The sequence below is a fragment of the Perca fluviatilis genome, chromosome 13 (genome assembly GCF_010015445.1).
Source record: "Perca fluviatilis chromosome 13, GENO_Pfluv_1.0, whole genome shotgun sequence".
NCBI classification, from domain to species: domain Eukaryota; kingdom Metazoa; phylum Chordata; class Actinopteri; order Perciformes; family Percidae; genus Perca; species Perca fluviatilis.
This window is the reverse complement of record NC_053124.1, coordinates 29497908-29519672: the sequence shown is the minus strand read 5'-3', so window position 1 is coordinate 29519672 and position 21765 is coordinate 29497908. Positions and strand designations below refer to the sequence as shown.

Genomic DNA, 21765 nt, shown 5'->3' with positions numbered 1-21765 from the left:
GTCCACTGTGGAATTTGTTTGGGTAAAAGTGCAAAATAACCCTCCAGTCATACTGTATGTTGACTTTAAGTTATGTATCAAATGCAGCGAGGATAAGGAATAGGCCTAATGAAAAACAGCATTAGAAAGCAGCTTACAGAAGCTAGAAATCTGGATATTATATGCATATCCCAGCTCTGATTTCTAATAAGAATATGAGCTTATCCCTGCTATTTTGAATGAAATATGGTGTTTAGTATTTTTTATTTTATTTTTTTAAAACACCTCAGCATTCCAAATATTTCCATTTCGGGCGTTAAGCAGACGCTTTTCTTCAGAAGGACTTAAAGCCAAAAAGTTGTTAAATGAGCTGCAGCTCCTATAGGTGCAGCTGACTCAAAAGTCACAGTCTTTACTGCATCGCTGATAAACTTTGGCTTCATTTCCCAAAGGGGAACAGTTAGGGGAACTCTAATTTAGAAGAAACGGTCAGTTCGCTAATTGGTTGAGAGAAACTTGAGTTCCCTTATGGTATGCTAATGTGGTCCTGGAGTATATGCGAGACAGATAATTCACTGCATTGTTGATGTGCAATAGATTCAGGAAAGAATGCATGAAGGTAGACTTGAATAGCTGCTTGTCATTTACAAACAAACAATATTACCCAGCAGAAATTCAGAGGCTTAATAGATGCTGAAATTGCAGTGTGCACTCTGGAAAACACAAATAAAAGCATCAACAGGAAAGCTGAGCCTGATTCTCTCCAGGTTATTGTAATATACATTTCTACCCCATCATACGGTGGTGCTTTTCAGCAGACTCCTCTACCCCAACATCCATCAATGTTTGATAGGTAAGCAGTGCAATGGTAGCACCACAGGAGGATTATATCAGAGTAATATCAGAATATCAATGCATGTAATCGTGTTGGCATGCAGTGGCTGAAATCAAAATCCAACCAGAACACATTCAACATGTTGGCTACAGATTAGTGTATATCCACAACCTTCCACTTCCGGGATTGCCCTATTGCCGCCGGAAATTCCGCCGTATGTCCTTTTTTTCCGACCGGATTTCCGTTACTTTTCCGCTTCCTTTGTGATGGAAACCTCAGATCTCTGCAGGGTTAATCCAAACAGCTAGCTAGACTATCTGCCCAATCTGAGTTTGCTGTTGCACGACTAAAACATGTTTTGAACGTACACATGTTCCACCAAAACAAGTTCCTTCCCAAGGCTATTTCCAGCAGCTCCATGCAGCGCTTAGCGCCGGCCATGACAATTGTTAGGGATGCACCGAATATTCGGCCACCAAAAATTTTCGGCCGAAAATGGCCCAAAAGGGCATTTTCGGTTTTGGGCCAAAATACCTTTATCACCGAAACAATACGGCCGAAAATGTTGTGATGACGCAAACAGAAAACGCGACCTGCACGTGTGTCAGTACCCGATCCGTTCCACCTGCAAAGCGTCTCCTAAGCAAAGAGGTTGAGACGGACCACGGAGTGAAAACAATGAAAAGTCACGCTCTTAGAGTCTGTCAGCACACGTTTCAGTGAGATCTATTCGGATCCTCTGCACTTCATCGCGACTGTACTTGATCCGCGTTATAAAGACCATTACTTGGATGCGGGAAATAAAGCAGGGCGCACGGAAATGATCCAGGCCGCGATGGATGCGGAGAACCCGCGGTGGAGACGGAGCACCGCCAGCGCAGGAGATCAGAGCGCAGAAAAAAACTTGTCTCGCTGCACCAGATGAGGGGCATGCACCCTCGTTGTCTGATATGTTCAGTGAAATCCTGCAAGAAAGTGCCTCAATTAATAATAATAATAATAATAACAATAGGTAAGCTATTCTGTTCTTAGGCTACTGTATACTGTATGTGACTATCAGATTGTAGCCATATTTCTGCTAGATATTTTTTTAATTAAACTTTAATATTAATTTATACAATTGCAATGCCTTGATTTTAGTAAAGTTAGTACACAGTCATAGCCATAAATGCAATGGTACTAATAATTGGCTTAATTTCTTTCGGTGTTTCGGTTTCGGTTTTCGGTCTTGGTTTCCTCTTTTTTCGGTTTTCGGTTTCGGCCAAGAATTTTCATTTCGGTGCATCACTAACAATTGTGATTGGTTTAAAGAAATGGCAATAAACCAGAACAGTTTTTTCCCATCCCGGATGCTGTGTGGACTAGCCAGACCCTCCTCCGCAGCGTTGTAGAGGAAGGTCTGGCAAAGCAAGACTAGCTACAGATGCAATGGCCGGATATAATAGGGACTGCCCTCGACTAGTTTGCCTCCTATCTGACAGGAGTTTTTCTGTTGCCATTGATTAATATGTCTCCTCCTCTGCTCTGATGACTTGTGGTGTACCCCAGGGTTCAATCCTTGGTCCTATTCTTTTCTCCTTGTACATGCTTCCCCTTAGTTTCTTAATTAGTTGTTTTAAGTTTATTTCTTATCCATGTGTGGAGGATAGGCAGTTATACCGGTCTTTCAAATCAAATGACTATCTGGTTAGTTCAAAATGCGGCTGCTAGACTTTAGTTAATACTACACACATTACACCAGTGCTGATCAATCTACATTGGTTACTGTAAAGTGCAGAATCCATTTGATATTTTTATACTTTACAGTTCTGATTTTTTGTGTTCCCTGCCCACGGTTAGATCACTGAGATCTGCTGACCAAGGTCTTCTGGCTGCCCCAAAATCTAGGCTTAAAGACAAAGGTGACCATGCTTTCGCAGTGGCGGCTCCCACCCTTTGGAACAGTCTTCCTCTAGTTATAACAAATTCAGAGTCAGCGGATTGTTTTGAGAAGCTGTTAAAAACTCATTTGTTTCATTAGCACTTTGTCCTTTAATGTGTGCTGTGCCTCCTGGCTGGTTCCTATTTTTTGTGTTCCACCTCTGCCTTTTATTTTGTAGTTTTTATTATTATTACTACGTTTGCTCTTTATATTGTTACCTTCCATTTTAACTGTGTATTTTACTTATGTTGCACTGGACAGCACCTTGTAGCCATTGTTTGGAAAGGTGCTTTATAAATAGTTTACTTACTTACTTACTTACTTACCTACCTACCTCACACACCATGTAATCTCCAAGGGCACTTTGACAAAAAGGTACTCGCGTCTATGCCTCTGAATTCATGTCCACCTATTCCGTGACTGGAAAGTGTTTTGGCCTCCCTGGCAGGAGTTCTGTAAGAGGAAACCTCTACCCTGCCGCTGTAACCGATGTTAACTGACATCTGGGAGGTCCCCGAAGCCCTGAGTATTTCTCTCTCACCCAGTTTTACCTCAACAACCGGGGGGAAAACATCAGCCTCAAGGCTCAGAATGACAGAGGTCCGGAGTGTCTCCATCCCTTCTGCTGGGCAGTGAAACTGCAGCTGAGCGTGGGCTACAATCTTCCCCTATATTCCTCTCACTTTCTCTATTATTTCTTTCTTCACCCTCCCGCTCTGCCTCCTCCATCCGCCCTACCATCTCAAATTCTCTTGATTTTCCCCGGCGGCGATTACAGTATAGTGCCGAGGAGCAGCGAACGAGAGGTGACAGCAGTGAGGAAGTGGAAAGAAACAGCGGGAGGGGGCAGAAGGTGCAGAGAGCTAAAAAGCAAAATGAGAAGGTGGAAGATAGATAGAAAAGAGAGAGAGAGAGAGAGAGAGAGAGAGAGAGAGAGAGAGAGAGAGAGAGAGAGACTGCCAGGAACAGAGGCGGAGAAAAAAAATGCAACAAAAATGGGAGACAGACGCAGACAGGGAGAGAGGGTGCGATACAGAGAATGAGAGAGGCAGAGTGTAAGGCATGGCACAGAAACATGAGCTGGGAAGCATCAAACGGGTACAATCTAACAGCTGCCTCACACACGAAGGAAAAATCCAAAGAATACATGTCAGAGAGTGTTAGTGCTCGGTAAAAATCACTCAAACTGCAACCAATAGTATCACATATCACTTAAAACATTGGTGCAGTTATTATTAACAGACTATAGACAGTCCACGTCCACGACGTTCCACTAGCTAGCTAGACTATCCGTTCAATCTGAGTTTTCTGTTGCACGACTAAAACAACTTTTGAACATACACGTTCCACCAAAACAACTTCCTTTCCGAGACTTAACAGCAGGAGAAAAGTTCCCTGTGGAAACATCTGTTATTACTCTACAGACTGAGAAAGAGAGGAGGGGTAGACTTCTTACGTGGGTCTTTGCTAACCAACGCATTCTCATGAACGGGCTCATATGATATTATACGAAAACGTATGCACAACAATTTGCATGATAAACTACAAAATGAGGCGACCGCCGGCTGGTCACGTGACAATCGGTCACAGGACATTTAAGTTTAGCGGTCTTTACACTTACTCAAATTTAGCTGAGAAAAGGGGACTGTGAGCCAGGTACTGGTTACTGTGAGGTGCCGGCCGTTTCAGGGGCCGTTGCAGTTGAGTTTAACCGACAAAAGGTGACTGTCCTGCAGAGACGACAGTTAAGTTTAGGCACCAAAACGACTAGTTAAGATTAGAAAAAAAGATTGTGGTTTGGATTAAAACACTAGCCCCCTTTAAGTAGTACTCCCAGGGGCATGAACTCCGCTCCCTGGTTTGAAAGCCTTGTGTTTTATGACCCACCCATCCACCCCATCTTCCTTCCTATGCAGACCAGAGTGGTCTTATACAGCGACAGTCATTGTGGTGCATACAGCAACAAATATAGAATCCTGTAGAATTACAGTGCATTACTCTACGTAGCTACATGTAAGAACAGTTCATGAGAAAAGCCTGGTGCTAACACACCTTCACACATCATCAATGCCTTTTACTGTGCCATCCTTTTGGCTTGAAAACCACACATACGCCTTGGTTGATCACAGCATTGAATGGCCCAAGTGTTCCACTTTTATTGACCCGTTGCCTGAGATCATATTCTAACTTGCGTTTTTTTGTGACTTTGGAGATAGTGATGGTCTTTTTTTCTTGTTGCGCCTTAGTTTCCCCTTGATGAAATGTTAAATAGACCTACTGTATGTATGCTCAAATGTATTGCTTTTAAAATATATCAAGATAAAGATTATTTAGCATCTGAACACATATGAAAATATATCTTGGCTTACGGTACATGCACAGTATAGGGATCGCGGTCCTAAAGGACTGTACTGTTTAAGTTGTCATCTTGTGATTGTTTATTCATTATTTATTTTCCTAAAAATGCATTCTATTCAATGATATAGCATTTAACTTTAATGTGACATCAACATGCCCACAGATAAAATCGAGAGTGACAGGTAAGAGGATAGAAAGATAAAGAGGGATGGAGAATAAATGCTGACAAATCCAAGACTCTTTCTATGAAGCATGAAATGGCTCCTGATCATTCGAACTAATTTGGCCAACTCTCCCTCTCTCTCCCCTCTCTATCACTCTTGTTCTTTTCAGCTTGTTCTCTCTAACCCCCCCTCTCTCTGTCTCCCTTTATCTTTTTGCTTTTAAAGAAGTTGTCATGGTTACACAGAAAGCTTTCCCAGTAACAGTCGAGAAAAAGGCTGAATATTTCCACTGATGGGAAATCACACACACACACACACACACACACACACACACACACACACACACACACACACACACACACACACACACACACACACACACACACACACGCTGCTCTTTAGAGCAGGAGTGTAAACCATTAGTACACACTCCATGACAGACAGACAGACAGTCAGACAGACATTTTTTCCTGTCTGAATGGATCTTTTTTTTTGGTCTGTCTCCACTGTACCATGCAGCCTCTGTATGAACAGATGAATCTGTAAGTCCAGGTTTCTGTTTCTTTGCTGCAGCATTTACATCAGTGTATTATGTTTTTCTGTGAATGTCATTGTTCATCATTAGAAATCATGACTAGAAATGGAAAATACATTTATAATAATGTCCTTAAAAGTTACTCAGAACATTAATGAGACCTCATAAAATTATTGCCAGTCAGTTTTGCCAATATAAAAGTTCAGTATTGCTGGCTCTCATCGTTAGTCATCACTACTAGTAAAACAAAATAAAGTAAAATACTCAGCTCAGCTTGTTTTATCTTGAAATTGCCAACAGACTAAACAAATTATACAGGACTGATTCATCATGTTCACCTCAATAGAAATCTGGGAATCAGCTTTTTGTTTTTGTAGTGTAATTTGGAAGTAGCTGCTGTCATGACACACAGTTGTAGTTGCCAGGCTCCGGAGACATAAAGACAGAGCGCATTGCCACGGCCACCGAAGGGGAAAACAACTCTCCGCTCTCCGGTGACTTGTATTGCGTGACGGTGCCTCCTTCAACGTCAACTTTGTCCTCTAGCAAACAACAGAAACACGCCTAAAAGCTGCTGTGTGGTAATATTCACTACCAACAATGTAAAGAACCCATAACTGAAGTTTTCATAAGCTGCCGAACCGAAAAACCGAGCTTTTATGAAGACAAAGGTGGATATAGACGTGAGGAATCAGGACTGTGGGATCCTGACACTAGGCAAGGCAATTTTACTTATATAGCACATTTCAGCACAAGGCAACTCAAAGTGCTTTATGTCCGACGTTACGTGTTAGCTTAACTTGAAAGGAACACGGCGACTTATTGGGACTTCAGCTTATTCACCGTATCCCCCAGAGTTAGATAAGTCCATACATACCCTTCTCATCTCAGTGCGTGTCGTAACTCTGTCTGGCGCACCCACCGCTAGCCTAGCTTAGCACAGATCCTGGAGGTAACCGGCTCCAACTAACCTACTGCTCCCAATAAGTGACAAAATAACGCCAACATGTTCCTATTTACACGTTGTGATTTGTAGAGTCACAGCGTGTACAAAAAACAAGGTCACATGAGACACAGCCACCTTCTAACCGTATACATACTGGGAACTATATTCTCAGAGGGCGAAGCACTGCTACTCGGGCGGAGTGATTAGCGCAACACCTGAAAAGCACCGTTGTTACGTTATGCTCCTCACCACGGGGCTTCTCAGGTGCGGCGAGCAAATCACATTGCTGTCGAGTTTTTCAAATGTCTCCACGGACTTTTGGCACCATTTGATTTTACGTGAACCAATACTCGGTAATACCGACGTGACTCGGTCGGTACCGGTAAAAGTACAGGGATCAGAACCCAACCAAACAGTGAACGCATCCATTTACTTTTGAAAATCCAAAATGCACACTTCCTCCATTTTGGAATGAAATCATACATGGATTTTTTATTTTTTTTTATTTTGAGTGACCTTTATTAACAATTGCTGTTGTTTTGGCCTGGGATGATTAATAACAATAACTGACTTAGGGTCAAGACTCAGCAAGCTTTTCATTTATCACTACTGACCACAAACTACATCATTTGCGCCGTCATTTTTTGGTGTTAAAATAAAAGTAAAAAGAGAAGAAAGTTCCTCTGAAACGTATTTACACCTCATTGAGTCGCTACATAGTGTCAACTAAATAATAGGCCTTTTTCACTTGAGACATTTTGACTTGGTGTTAATAACAGTATTAACAACGGTTCTGTTCTATTCAAGTGTCCCATTAAGACATGGCAGTGTGACTACGACCCTGAATGCACAATTTCAGCTAAATGGATTTTATAATTTACACGTCTTTTTCCTGCTGTCACATGTCAAAATGACTTCTGTGAAAAAGGCCTTTTACAATTTACAAATGGTATTACACTTTATAGTAAAATCATAGCTACTATCTCACACTACGAGTATCGGAAGGGTTCTGTTTATCAAAATGAAAAGCACTGTGGCCATTCTACTTTCTGCATGGCGTCAGAACCACTGTTTCACCATCTTTTGTGGCTCACGTGAAGTGTGCCCAAACTAAGGTTTTTCCATACAGGACATACTGTAATTATTGGCAAATTATTTGACATTTAACACACTGTGTAGTGTATTAAGAGGGGACCCTTATTCACTGTTACACCACCACTACAGTACATTTAAGAACGGATGAAGAAAGGAAGACCGGAGATGTTACATTGTTCCTGGAAATAGCCTGGTCCCGAATAGCTAGCAGTTAGCAAATTATGTGTATACTCGAGTATAGTCTCGCTTGGCCAGATCTTCCTCCACAGCGCTGCGGACGAGGGTCTGGCTACTCCCACACAGCATTCTGGGATGGGAGAAAAATGTGCTCTGGTTTATTGACACTTGTTTAAACCAATCACAATCCATCATGGGCGGCACTAAGCTCCGCACGGAGCCCCGGTGCCGCTGCAAAATAGCCTCGGGAAGGAACTTGTGTCGGTGGATTGTGTACGTTCAAAGGTTGTTTTAGTCGTGCAACAGAAAACTCAGATTGGACAGATAGTCTAGCTAGCTGTCTGGATTTACCCTGCAGAGATCTGAGGAGCAGTTAACCATAGTCCTCATGAACCCACCGGAGTTTAAAATTCCAACACAAAAAAAAGCGGAAGGTAGCGGACATCCGGCCGAAAAGAAGGACATCCGGCAAAGTTTTCGGTGGCAATGGAGCAATCCCGGAAGTGGAACGTCGTGGATATAGACTAACTCGAGCACTGCTAGGGGAGGCAACTATGTTATGTCAAGTGTATTACTCAGGACCCTAGGAAGCGCAGTGTCCAGTGTGTAGTTGTTTGGATGAGCGGTTCTCCAGAACAGAGTATCAGAGGCCAAGCACTCAGCCTGTTCCCAACGGGAACATTTTGTACGGCACTACACTAACCAGAGAAATACTGTAATGCTCATGCTCTATGGGCCTGAAAATGCGGAATCGTTGCGTTTTTTGGCATGTGTGCCTGGTTAGCTACTTCCATTAGAGAGAATACATGCATCCATAATCACAGCGCAAAACAGTCCAACACATTTCTCCAAAAAACTTGCGATTCAGAATGCAGCGATTCAGGATTCCACCAACTGACAGTCAACTGATGGCATCTTAACATGTGTCAATACATTTTCTCATGTTTTATGAATATTTAAAAGAGCCACCTGTAGCCAAGTTAAATCACACAGAACAGCTTGTGTGCTCATCTAGTCTCCTTCACCGGAGAATCTACGAGTCACACAGAATCTAGATAGCCTTTACGGCTCGGTCAGGCTTCCCCCTCCCTTTGGTGTCCATGGTCGAGCCTTTCATTTGTGTTGTGTGATTCAGCCATCGGCTTCTCTCTCTCATACACTATGGTGTGTGTGTGTGTGTGTGCATGAGATACAAACATTGTTCTCCACGATGTGAGAGCAGAGACAGCTCTGCTGGGGCGTTCAGTTCCAGAGGACGAGACGGAAAGTGAGGAACTATGAATCATCGCAGTCAATAAGAGGAGGTTTGAGGGAGAGAGGAAAGGAGGGAGGGAGGAAGGCATGCTGACGAACCCTATTGAGCATTTGCTGCAGCGCGCTTTTATTCATTTATGTATTCATTCAGTCATTCGTCTATCTATTTAACCCTCTAATGGATCAGACTTGTTATAAATGATGGGGCAGAGAAAAGTGGGGAAATTAAGAAATGAAAGCTCAATCGGCTGTATCTGCTGCATCAGGGGAACAGAGAAAGAGAGAGCAATGCATTGTGTTAACTCCCATTACACCCGATAGCATTACAAAAATGCAAAAAAAAAAGAGCATCAGGGCAACATCAAATTAGCCCTAAAAATCCAACTCAACCAAGTTGCACACAGCCTAAAAGAAAAGCTTGTGACCTATTGGACAGAAATGATCAAAATACAACACAAAAAAAAAAAATCCCCGAGTGTCTTTCGCGATATGTTGCAGCCTTTCACAATATGTTTATTGCGCCAGTTGATTTTGCGATGACAGGGTTTTGTCTCATGACCTGAAGCGCTTCACTGGACAAAGAGCGCTGACGCATACTGATGGAAAACGCATGCTTTCAGGGCTACTAATTCATCCTTCAAAATGCATGAACTTTCAAGGATTTCCAATGGCTTGTGAGGCGTCACAGCACAATGGATGTGTAATGTTTGCATTTAGAATCAGAACCAGCTTTATTAGCCAAGTATGTGTACACATACAAGGAATTTGTCTCCAGTTTTCGTTGTCGTCACTGACTACGTTTACATGCACCTAATATTCCGTTTTTTTGCCTTTATTCCGAAAAAGACGATATCACGACAAAGCTACGACTAACAAATGTGAATATTCCACTCATATTCCCGTTTACATGTAGCCGTGCGAAATAGGGGTTTTCAAAACTTTCCACCGGTGGCGACCGTGCGAACACAGCCTCCCTCTTTCATTCCTTTAACCAGCTTCTTGAAAAGGTTACCGTTGTGATGTTTGCGCATATCCGAAAACCTGTTGATAGCCAAGTCTTTCATAATGTTTAAAAGTAGTTGTGTTCTTCATTTCTTTTGGGCATGCATCTCTACTTCAGCCTGGCAAACTGTTGACTGGTTGGTTGGTGTACAACAACCATAGCAACGCACAGAGCTGACCGTAAGCCGTAAACTGTGGTAAAAGAACTCGTTCTCACTCCCAACTAAACAAAAAAATAATAATACGGACGCTTGGGCAGTGCCTCTCAGCGTCACATATGACGCAAAAAGCACCGTCCAGCGTTTGTATGTAACGCACTGGGCAGAGAAGCAGATGGCGCTTTAAGATGACGTAGTTTTAAGAGCGACAACGGTAGCGAGTAGTATGACAGCTTGAAATTCCGTGCAGGAAGGGTGGTTGGGGTGGTGGACGGGTCAAACAACACAGCACTTTCACGCAGGAGACCGGGGTTCATCCTTGCGTCTAAGGGCGCTGACACACCAGGCCGATTATCGGCCGTGGGACAGTCTGGCGAGGTCAGTGACTCAAATCTGTTCAGTGTGTCCCGTGCCGTCGTCCGTCTGGGGGGCTGTCGGCGTTCATTTTGGCCGACCTGACACGTCCGGTCGGCGGCAGGGCAGTCGGGACTCACCCGGAAAGGCCGAGCGGAATGAGGTGACTAGAGTCTCTCAAAATCTGACGAAAATCTTTTAAACTGACCTTTGTTGAGCTGAAATGAAGACAGATTCGGCAACTGCGTGGCCTATTTGTTGCTTAAAATGTTTTCAGAAACACGTTTCAGTGAACTATTTAAGTACAATATGAGATCGTATTCTGAACGGCCGCCATGACAGTCTGGCTTTGAATTTCCGGAGAAAACAAACCCATGTGACGCGTTCGTCCAATCAGCTGCCGGTTTTCATTTCTTGGGCAACATTACAGATTAGCGCCGCCTGCTGTTATAGAGATGTATTACGTCTCGTCTCCTCTCGTCTTTTTGGTCTGCTCTGTGGCAGTTTTTTGGACCTCGGGACGCGACTGATCAAATCGACGGGGTTTTCTGTCAACGGTCGGCCGTCGGCTATATGTGTCTACACCTTAAGTGGACGTTTGTGCCAAACTTGAAGAGATTCCCTCAAGGCGTTCCTGAGATATCGCGAGAATGTGACACCCGTACAGACGGACAACCCGAAAAACATAACGCCTCCGGCCATAGCTGGCGCCGGCGCAGAGGCATAGAAACAACATGGAAACAGTAGGATAGTGCAAAGGGTGCTGGATAAATATGAAATGATTAATGTAGCAGATGGCTTTATATACATGAGGTAGGTTGCTATGACAGTATATACAGTATAGTGTGCGTAGATTTCTTAGACATTTATTTACTATTTTATTCATATATTACACAATTTTTTTTGGGAACCCAAGACTTTTGTTGATTCATTTCAAGCACCAAAACAATTGAGTTTAGGTTTGTTTTCACAAGAGATTTGAGGAATTTCAAATAGGGGATCGACAGATATGGATTTTTTAGTGCCGATGCAGAATTTATTTTTGTCAGCCTTAGCCGATGACCGATACGGGCTGCCGATTTTCTTCATCCGACATTTTAAGCAGATACTGCTTTTGCTTTCTCAATTTACATCATAAAAATGTAAACCCTGCCACACTGGATTTGTTTTTCGGAATCTGCTCTGCCATTTCTTTAAAAATAATCAACAAAAAACACAGATCAGTGTCACTTCTGCAATCATCTTACATTCATATCACCCAAATTATGTGTGCAGTGTGCATCATATGGAGCAGCGTCTCCAGCAACACAGAGCTGCCTGTGGACGCCTGTCTGTAAATAATGCCGGGAAAAAAAAACTATCGGCGAACGCAGCAGCCGCGTATCGGCCCGATTTATCTATATATATATATATATATATATATATATATATATATATATATCTATCGCTAATTTCAAAACGCTAACATCAACTTTTCAGCTTTAGGGCCAAATTATCTCTTTATGCATTGCCCTGGAACAAAGTTGGGCCTCACTGTTCAGAAAGCTGAGTTTGTTCTGAACATTTTGATATGAAACACATGGGGATCAGTTATATACAAATACCCTTAAAAGGTGAATTTAAAAAAAAGTGATTTATGTGGAGAATATGTTTCTTCGTGCATGGATGTATCTTGTGAGCCCATTAGAGTTGGGCACTGAAGGTGTGTGACACTGACAGAAAAATCAATAAGATGAAAGATGTGCAGCTCACCGCTAGACTTGTTACTACCTAAGAGGAGTAGAGAGGAAGCAACGCTCGAGAAATTGAAAGGGAGAAAATATGAGAGAGAACGGAAAGAACTAACAACAAAAAAATGAAAAACAGATGTTGAATGAAATGGGTCTGCCCTTGGACTCCGGTCCGCAGCTGAATAACTATTTCATGCTTTGGACTCGAGAGAAGTTACAAAGAAAATCCTGCTGACAAATAGAAAATTATTCATCCGGCTGGGACTCTGATTCCTCGGTGTAGCAAAGTCCAAAGTATTTCAAATAGGATGAAAATCTGCAGCGTATCAGGGGAAACACTCAGTTCAGTGCACCGTTTGGTTTCTGATTTCGGATCTCAACCACTTTCTCCTCCGTCTCCACAGCCCTTATTTCTCAAAATTTCCCTTCTCTTTTTACTCTACTCTCTCCTCTTTGATGCTCTTGATTTCTCTCTTGCCTCCCCTCTTTTCTCTGTCCAAGTCTATCAATCTCCCCGTTTCTCCCCGCCTTTCATTCCGTCTCTCCCTCGTCCCGGCAGGGTTGTTATAGTGATGCGTGCAGCTTGGTATTACATGTGTTTTCATTAAGGCTGAACATGGCCACGGCTGAACCACAACAGCAGCAGCAGCAGAAGCAGAGGAAGGATGTTAGAATAAAGCGCTGTCCTAACGGGGACAAGAGACGGGGAGGGAAGGAAATGAACTACTACGACTACTATTTCTAGTCACTGTTCCATTATTTTTATTGTGACTATTATTGCCACTGTTGACCACACCCCATGGGTTTATGGTTGAAACTACTTTTTATAATGTGAAAGTGGCTTAAATCTGTAAAGAAATATCAAACTCAGGCTGAAAAAAACTCCCCATCAAGCGCCTGATGTACAGCAGGTGAAGAATGTCCGTGAGGAAGAGGAGGAGTTCAAGGAAAAAACACAGGGAGAGAATGACTGGGAAGAGCGAGGGAGAAGGACAGAGGCGAGGAGAGATGGAAAGAAATGAATGGAGGAAGACAGAACAGGAGGACGGGGAAGGACAAGAGGAGCTGAGGTTGAGGAGAGGAAATGGACAGCTGAAGAGGAAAACAAGAAGAGAGACGGACAGGAGAAACAAGGAGTGACGGAGAGGCAGGAGGAGTGGAGACACAATCAAAGTCCGAGAGGATGACTGTGATTGGACGAAAAGAACAAGGAGGGCGCTGGGTGGAGAAGAGCAGCTATTTCAACATCAAACGGCATCGGGAGGAACTTAATGTTCCCTTTACAGTCCCATTTGCATGTTTATAAGCAGGAGTGGCAGCTCTTGTAACACACACACACACACGCACAAACACACACACAAACACACACACACACACACACAATCACACTGATGTGACTGCCTTCATTTGCACTGATAGGACAGGTCGCAGCAAGGATACTGGGGGAGTGTGTGAGCCTGTGTCTGTGTGTGTGTGTGTGTGTGTGTGTGTGTGTGTGTGTGTGTGTGTGTGTGTGTGTGTTCCCCAGCCAAAGTCACAGAGCCCGAGGAGATCCGCTCGCTGCTTACTGACAACTGGTAATTTAGCATGCAGCAAATGCAGCGAGTCGACTGCACATCGGGAGCACTGCCCACTGCTCTTCGGGCTGCAGCGGGCAGGTGAATCGGAGAGAGAGCGCCATGATCAATCGCCGATTAAATAACGGCTCACGTAATGTGACTTTTTTTTTTCGAGACTCCTCGCGGAGATAAGGGCGTCCTCTCGTTCTCCTTCCTCCGCCGGCAGGGCCACGGTGAGCTACACGCAGGGCAAGGTCGCGGTCATGTTGTGAAGTGCAGCAACTGTGTGTTTCCCTGCTATGATAAAGACCTCACGTAGAAGACACAGCTGTAGAGAAAGTAGAAAACCAATTCTACGACACCAAGTAAAGCCACGGCTGGCGGATTAACCCAAGACTGGTATTACTCCCCCCCCCCACGTGGGCTCAAGTAGCTCAGAGTTGTCACTAGGTTCACTGCTTTAGCCTGGCGGATGGGTCTCAAGTTAACACGTTAAAGTTTATTTAAATATTTGTCAGTTACTTTGTCGAAATCTACATGCGCCACTCTTCACATCGGCATGGACTGGATCCACCGCACAGCACTTCCTACTCTTGTTATTTCCTTACAAGTCTCGCATTGCCAGACCTTCCTCCACAGCGCTGCGGAGGAGGGCCTGGCGAGTCCACACAGCATTCCGGGATGGGAGAAGAACGTGCTCTGGTTTATTGGCATTTCTTTAAACCAATCGTAAATGACAATCGTCACGGGCGGAGCTAAGCGGCGGACTGAGCAACGGCGTCTCTGCAAAATAGCCTCGGGAAGTGAAACGTGTACAGTACAGGCCAAAAGTTTGGACACACCTTCTCATCATCATCGCAGAATCAATATAGGGGGAAAACACTAAAACACAAAATACACAAAAGTACAAAGTCAAATCAAACAGTACGAAGAGATGCGTTTGGCTTTTCTGTTGTCATGGTAAAGTATCTATCAGTGGTGGAATGTACTCAAGTACTGTACTCAAGCACAAAATTGATACACTGTTCTGTTCATGCCACTTTCTACTTCTACTCCGCTACATCGCAGAGAGAGATATTGTACTTTTTACTCCACTGCATTAATCTGACCGCTTTAGTTACTTTACAAATTAGTGCTTTTGCACAAAACACATGTAGTTTATAAAATACAATGTTTTATTATTAATTAAACTACCCAACAATATACAGGCCTACAAGTCCAGCTGAAGGGATTAAAACCAATTAAGCACTTAGCTGATTGAGAGAGCTGTTTGGATCTTTTCCAGTTTCTAAAATTTTAGGAGTTTTCTGCATGGAATACTTTTACTACTTTAAAATATAATACTTTAAGTACATTTTCCTGATGAAAAAAATTAAGTAAAGGATCGGAATACTTCTTCCACCTGTGGTATCTATGAACGCTCATGCTAACTACTCGCTTCTTTCACAAGAAAGAGGCACTAGCAGAAGAAGCAGAAATCCTAACATTTCTGCTACACTGGATAGATTTTAGGTTGAGTCACTGTTAGGTGGTAAAGTAATGATTTGCCAAAATCCATATCCATCTACAGTAAATACATGCCGGTTTAAAGGGCTACTGAAACTACACAGGACAAATAATGGGGAATCCATTTCCCCAGGGATGCTGCAACCATACTTGCCAACCCTCCCGATGTTCCCGGAAGACTCCCATTTTTCATTATCCTCTCCAGGTTTCCTCTCCTGATTTATTAAAAACATTTTCACAGCTCCCCTCCCTTTCATTATCACAACCTGTTTCTGGCACTGTACAGCGTTTATAAGTCCTACGGCTCTAAAAGTCTACCGTATCTACCCGGAAAACACAACAGCTACACAAAATGTCATTTCCTGGCATGCACGTGACACGCAAGAGAGCTGCTCGCGCCTCACCCTCCTCAGACGGAGAAATACGTGGAGAGTAATTGAGTAAAAGAAGTCAAAATAAAGTATTCAACATAATAATGCATTTGCAGTTTACTTATATGGTTATTGCCATTCTTTAAAAGTCTCTACAAAAGTGAAACTAAACATTTTCTGTGGGAGGACCCACAGACCCTCTGCTATTTTTTGCGGTCTCAAGGTTGGAGAGCATGGCTGCACCATATCGTGTAGACACGCACTTTTTGAACAGAGTCAAGGTTTAGTTTTACGCTAGCCGCGGGGTTCCGGGCGCGGGGTGCGCGCGCCAAACAATCACGTCGCCACGGCTGTCGTTTCCAGCGCTAAGGGCCGTTTTACGGTCGCCGCAGCCGAGCTGACGCGCGCCAACGTGACGTCAACATGACGTAGATCTCGCTGGCGCGCCGGGATTTTGAGTGCGCGACCAGAGGGCGCGAAACAGGAAGCACGAACGAGCTCCTGGGCAACCGGATGCCAGGACTCTCAGAGTGACTGCAAGTCTCTCTTGTAAACTTACTGGGTTAAGAGGAGTTCTTTTATGGTGAAGGAAAGGCTCGATCCGACGAAGTAGGTCATCGAATCAAATCGAAGCATTGACGTCAATGCTGCTGCCAGTTCTGCCCTTGTTTACCTTTTTCTTCTTCTTCTCCTTCTAGTCCGTAGAAATTGCAAAGTCAGTAGCCTTTACTCATTAGCGCCACCGCTGTTCAGGAGAAGACTGCAGCTAGTGTCGCGACCACCACGCGCAAGTATAAACAGTTACGCCGCTCCCATGACGTCACACTGGCGCTCGACAGGTCGGCTGTGGCGAGTATACCCCACGCTTAAGGCTCCGCAAGCTATAGGGCGCGCTGGGCTTTCAATTCAACACGGTTGGCTGGGAAGAGCAGGTTCGCCTGTACAAACATCTGTGTGATTCTTCATGTACAGGCCACAGGGAGTCAAACAGCCTTAGATATGTGGTCAGAGAGAGACACCACACTGGGAAAAGAAGAAACGTTTGGCTGGAGAGTGTGGCGGAAAAAAAACATGAGAGATCGTTTGGTCAAAGCTAAAAAACAGCTTCATGTAAAGAGTATTCTTAACGGTGTTACAGGCAGACAGTCATTTGGATTTGGAGATTAACAACGGTCACGTTAATGATTAGAGGAGATAAATGTAAAGTTCCGCGGTACGTCGTTGTTTAAAAATGATGTGTTTACTACTGTTGCCAGACAGCCTGCATTCCTTTACTTCCGGTCTCTTCTTCTCTACTACGCCTTGCTTATTCACAGAGTAATTTGTTTGTACACCTTCTTGCGTTTCGGAGAATACTGCAACGAACAACGCGTTGAGCAGAAACGTTTCCATGCATATGCTCGTAGTGCGCGCGCCATTTACGGCGGCCCGCGCACAGTGTCACGCTAGAGTATACCCAACGCTTCAATAGTATAGTAGGCCTGGGCAATGTATCGATGTTGTAACAACATTGATATATGAGGCAAGATATTGTCTTAAATTTGGATATCGTAATATGACAAGTGTTTTTTTTCTGGTTTTAAAGGTGGCATTACAGTAAAGTGATGTTATTTCCTAACTCAGACTGTTGTAACTGTTCTATTATTTGCAGTTACCCACTTAGTCATTATATCCACATTACTGATGATTATTTATCAAAACTCTCATCGTGTAAATATTTTGTGAAAGCACCAATAGTCAAGCCTACAACATCGCCGCAATAGCGACATTGATTTATTGGTCAAAAATATCGTTTTTTTTTCATATCACCCAGCTCTACTGTATAGTAGGGATGGGTAAAAAAATAAATCGATACAGCATAGTATTGCGATATTTTCCATGGCAATGCTGCATCGATACACAGACGCCAAGTATACCTCTATTATTATATATGTGTTGGTCAGTTTGTCTGCTTGACAATCCAATTTTGCAGATATAAAACTGAAGTGAGATGAACAAAGAGAAAGAAAGATGTTGACAATTTTTTTCTTTTTGGGGATATAATTTGGAATTGGGAAAAAATGTAAGTTGGGAAAAAAGGTAATGCATTGCAATGTATATTGCATATTGAATATTGCAATATGTTTAAAATCGCAACAATACCGTATCGTGACATAAGTATTGTGAAGATATTGTGAGGCCTCTGGTCATTCCCACCCCTATAGTTTAGTATTCTCTAGTCTGCAGGATGCCTCTGCAGGTAGAGGACAATCAATCGATGAGGCTTCCAGTGCATTTTAAAAGTAGTGTCGTATTCGTGATGCATCTGTGTCTGTTTTCCGAGAGTATGCGTGTGTGTGTGACAGAACCTGTGTACCGACGTATTCATTCATCGGCACCTTCGCGAGTGTGTGAACATGCACAAACACTTGCCTCTTTCAATACTCCTGCCTCTTTTGCTCGCTCCTCTCGTTCCCTCAGTCCCACCTTTTCTACCCGCTTTCTTTCCTCCTTCCTTTCTGCCAGGATGCATTGTGCGCCTGAATCCAATTATCCAATTTACATGCTAAGCGATGCATCAGATGCCTTTGTGACTGCGTTCCCCAGGGGAGCCAAGATGGGAGACAAAGATGGGTGGGAGAGCAGGACAGATAGGTAGATTGATGGAAGGAGTACTAGTGGAAGGGGAGGGAGGGCTGATTTAATAAGCGAGAAAGGTGGGGGCGGGGGGGTGATGAAAAATGACAGTTGAAGAATTAGAGTGGAGAGTGGGATGGAGTGGGGGTGGGGGGGGGGCAGATTTGTTTATGAATGGGAGAGACTGAGGGAGGGAGTGTGAGAAAGAAAATGATGGAGAATGACTGCCTGAATGACTGAATAACAGACTGATTGACGGAGCGAAAGACAAATAACCAATTAACTGACTGAGCTAATGGATGGCAGTATCAATCAATCAATCAATCAATCAATCAATTAATCCACCAACCAATGGGATAATCCGGCGTCATACAAGAACGGTTTTATCTATCCTTCTTGTCAGTAATGGCATTTGACTCCGTAGAGATCTGGGAACGCAGTCGATGATGAGACAGTGTTTCAAACACTCCCACAGGTTAGAACGGTCAAACGTATTTGGAAGAGAAAATTAAGATAAAGGGCACATTTATTACCCTAACTGTCCGTTGCGATCACAGTTTACAGACCCGGTTTCACTTTGACGTACCGTAGCGTAGACGTGGTACAAAGAGGGACCATTACAAACATTTCGGAAGTGCTCACTTTTGGTTTTACCTTTGAAATAAAAAATAAAGTGGTTTAGAGGATATGGATAAACTATTGGCTTGTTTACAACCTGTCTGTTTTTTTTTGCCTCTATAGACCTTAATGTGGCGATGTCACTGTGTTTCCAGATCTTTACTTTGGGGAGTACAATTGTATCATAACTCTTAGAAATAAAGCTCAGAAAATTTGGTTTAACAAAAATAACAGTAGTATCCAACAACAACTGTCACGTTCAAACATGTTGAAATAGTTTGTGGTGTGCACAGATCACATATGTTTTACATCAAGGGGCCCTATTTTAACGATCTAAACGCACGGTGTGCAGCGCCTGGCGCAGGAAAAAAGGGGTTTATCTGTGTTTTTTGCCCCGAACGGTGCCTTCCAGGCAGCGCTGCCTGGAATGCACCGTTGGGAGGCACTGGTTAGGGTTAGGTTTGGGTTAAAACGCAACACCCAGGATGGGTGCTGCGAGGGCACGGGCACAGGGGGACCACTGGTGTGAATAAAAACACTTTAAAAAACTCCTTAAAAAACCAGGTTCGGTTAAAAAAAAATGACCGGGCTGTTAAAGGAGGTGGTGTTTTGATATTAAAAGGAGGTTAAAAGAACCACTGCAAAGGAAGGACAGCGGGAATTTAAAACTTTGAATAAAAGGTCAACTCCACAGAAGATTATAAACATTTAAATTAAAAATATTTTAAATAAATATATATAAAGAAACACAGTCGTGTGATAAATAAAATTATAAAAAGCCTGGTGTCCCCATATAAAATATAAAATATTATAATCTTAAAACAATGTTATTTAAATTGAAAAATTAAATACTGTCTGCGTTACTTGCTCTTGAGGTTAAAAAATCCATACACATACCATTCAGGGTTAATAATAAGTGCTATTTAAAAGTGCTTTAAAAAAAAAAAAAAAAAAAAAAAAAAAAAAAAAAAAAAAAAAAAAAAAAAAAAAAAAAAAAATTTTTTGAGCAAGTAAAAAAAAATAAAAAAAAAGAAGAGGAAACGTCCGTGGCTCCATGGTTCAAAAGGGATGTACTTAGTGTCTTCATTAATTCATAGGTGTGTTTTGGGCGTAACATGCAATAAACCAATCAGAGTGTCATCTCCCATTCCCTTTAAAAGCCAGGCGCGTTTGGACCTTGGTTACGACTTAAACAGGAAGGAGAGATTTTCAGGAGAAGAAACCGATCAGCTCGTGCGTGAAGTGAAAGCGAGCGAGCAGATCATATAATACTATTTCACATTGTGATATTTTTATTTGTAATCTGCTGCATGCTTGTGTGCTGCTGCGTGTCCGTGTGTGTGCGTGTAACAAGCATAGTGTGCGCGTGCTGTGCATAAGCCTAGGCACATTTTACTAATGTGCTGTTAAAATAACAATGAAATGCTGCACTACTGACTTTAGAACAGGTTTTTGTTGGTCAGTGGCGCGATCACTTCCCGCTGCCTCAAGATAGCAATACGCCAAGAATGCACCTGAACACACCTGCCTGTAAGACCAGCACACCCATGGGCGCACAGATGGGCGCAGGTGCATTTGCTTTTGAAACGACGAGGGCGCAGGACTGGAAAATGACAACCACGTTGGTATTAAACTATCAAAGACACTTGCATCGGGCTTTGGGCTGCGCCGGGTGCGAGATAGGGCCCCAAATCTCTCTTCTGGGCTTCATTTTGCAAAGTTGCCTCTCTCGCTCTTTCTCTACAGAATCAGGTTTGTCATGAAAGTTTTCTTTCACTCTGGGCTCCTTCCCCCCTTTACTCTTCATCACTCTCTTTCTCTCTACTTCCTGCCTGCCCATTTTGTGCACCAACTTAAGTCCGGCGTCTCCAGAGCGGAGTTGTGACTGTCTGTGACTTTATGTCTGTATACATCAGTCACTGATTCACTCATGAATCAAACCATTTATAGAAGGATGTGTTCAGAATTTGCAGAAGTCTGCCTACACTCACATTCCCACTGCACAGATTGAAAAAGTTAGTGGTGGCTGTAATCATTCCTTCTCTCCAGGCTGGCCATGAAGTAGCACTTCCTAGAATGACTCCAATGTAAGGAACACAATCTGCAGTCCTCGTCACAGTGCAAAACTGCACACCAGAGTTTTTTTTTTTGAAGAGTTCTTTTAAGAATAAAATTCTCTCCCAGCGTTAATGCCTCCACTGTAGACCAGCAGGGACACGCTTTCCAGGGAATCTGAAAGAGTGAATTTCATTACAAACAGGCCAACGTTTGGAAGAGACCCACTCGATTTTGCCAACTCAGACTCCTGAAGCCTTGAATAAGCGTCAGCTGAACTCTGAAATACATTTATGCATGGAGAAGGGATTTTGTTCCACATGTCCTACATTGCAGCCATGCCACAAACCTGACCGCACGGCCGGCATGGAGAGAAAGAATGATTTCAGAAAAAGGGAGTGAGATTAGATTTATTATTCGCGGTGGGGAACGGTTCATAAAAAGCTCAGCTTCTACAGAGAAAGAGCAGGAAAGGCAACTCTGCAAAATGAAGCCAGGATGCTTTCATGGTAAAATGTCTAAGTAAAGGGCA

The 21765-nt window shown here is 43.2% G+C and overlaps 1 protein-coding gene across 1 annotated transcript in view; it reads right to left on the bottom strand.

Moving 5' to 3' along the window:
- grin2da (glutamate receptor, ionotropic, N-methyl D-aspartate 2D, a) overlaps window positions 1-21765 on the bottom strand; it is a 176769-nt gene that overhangs the window by 91824 nt on the left and 63180 nt on the right. The gene's annotated exons all lie outside the window — the stretch shown is intronic.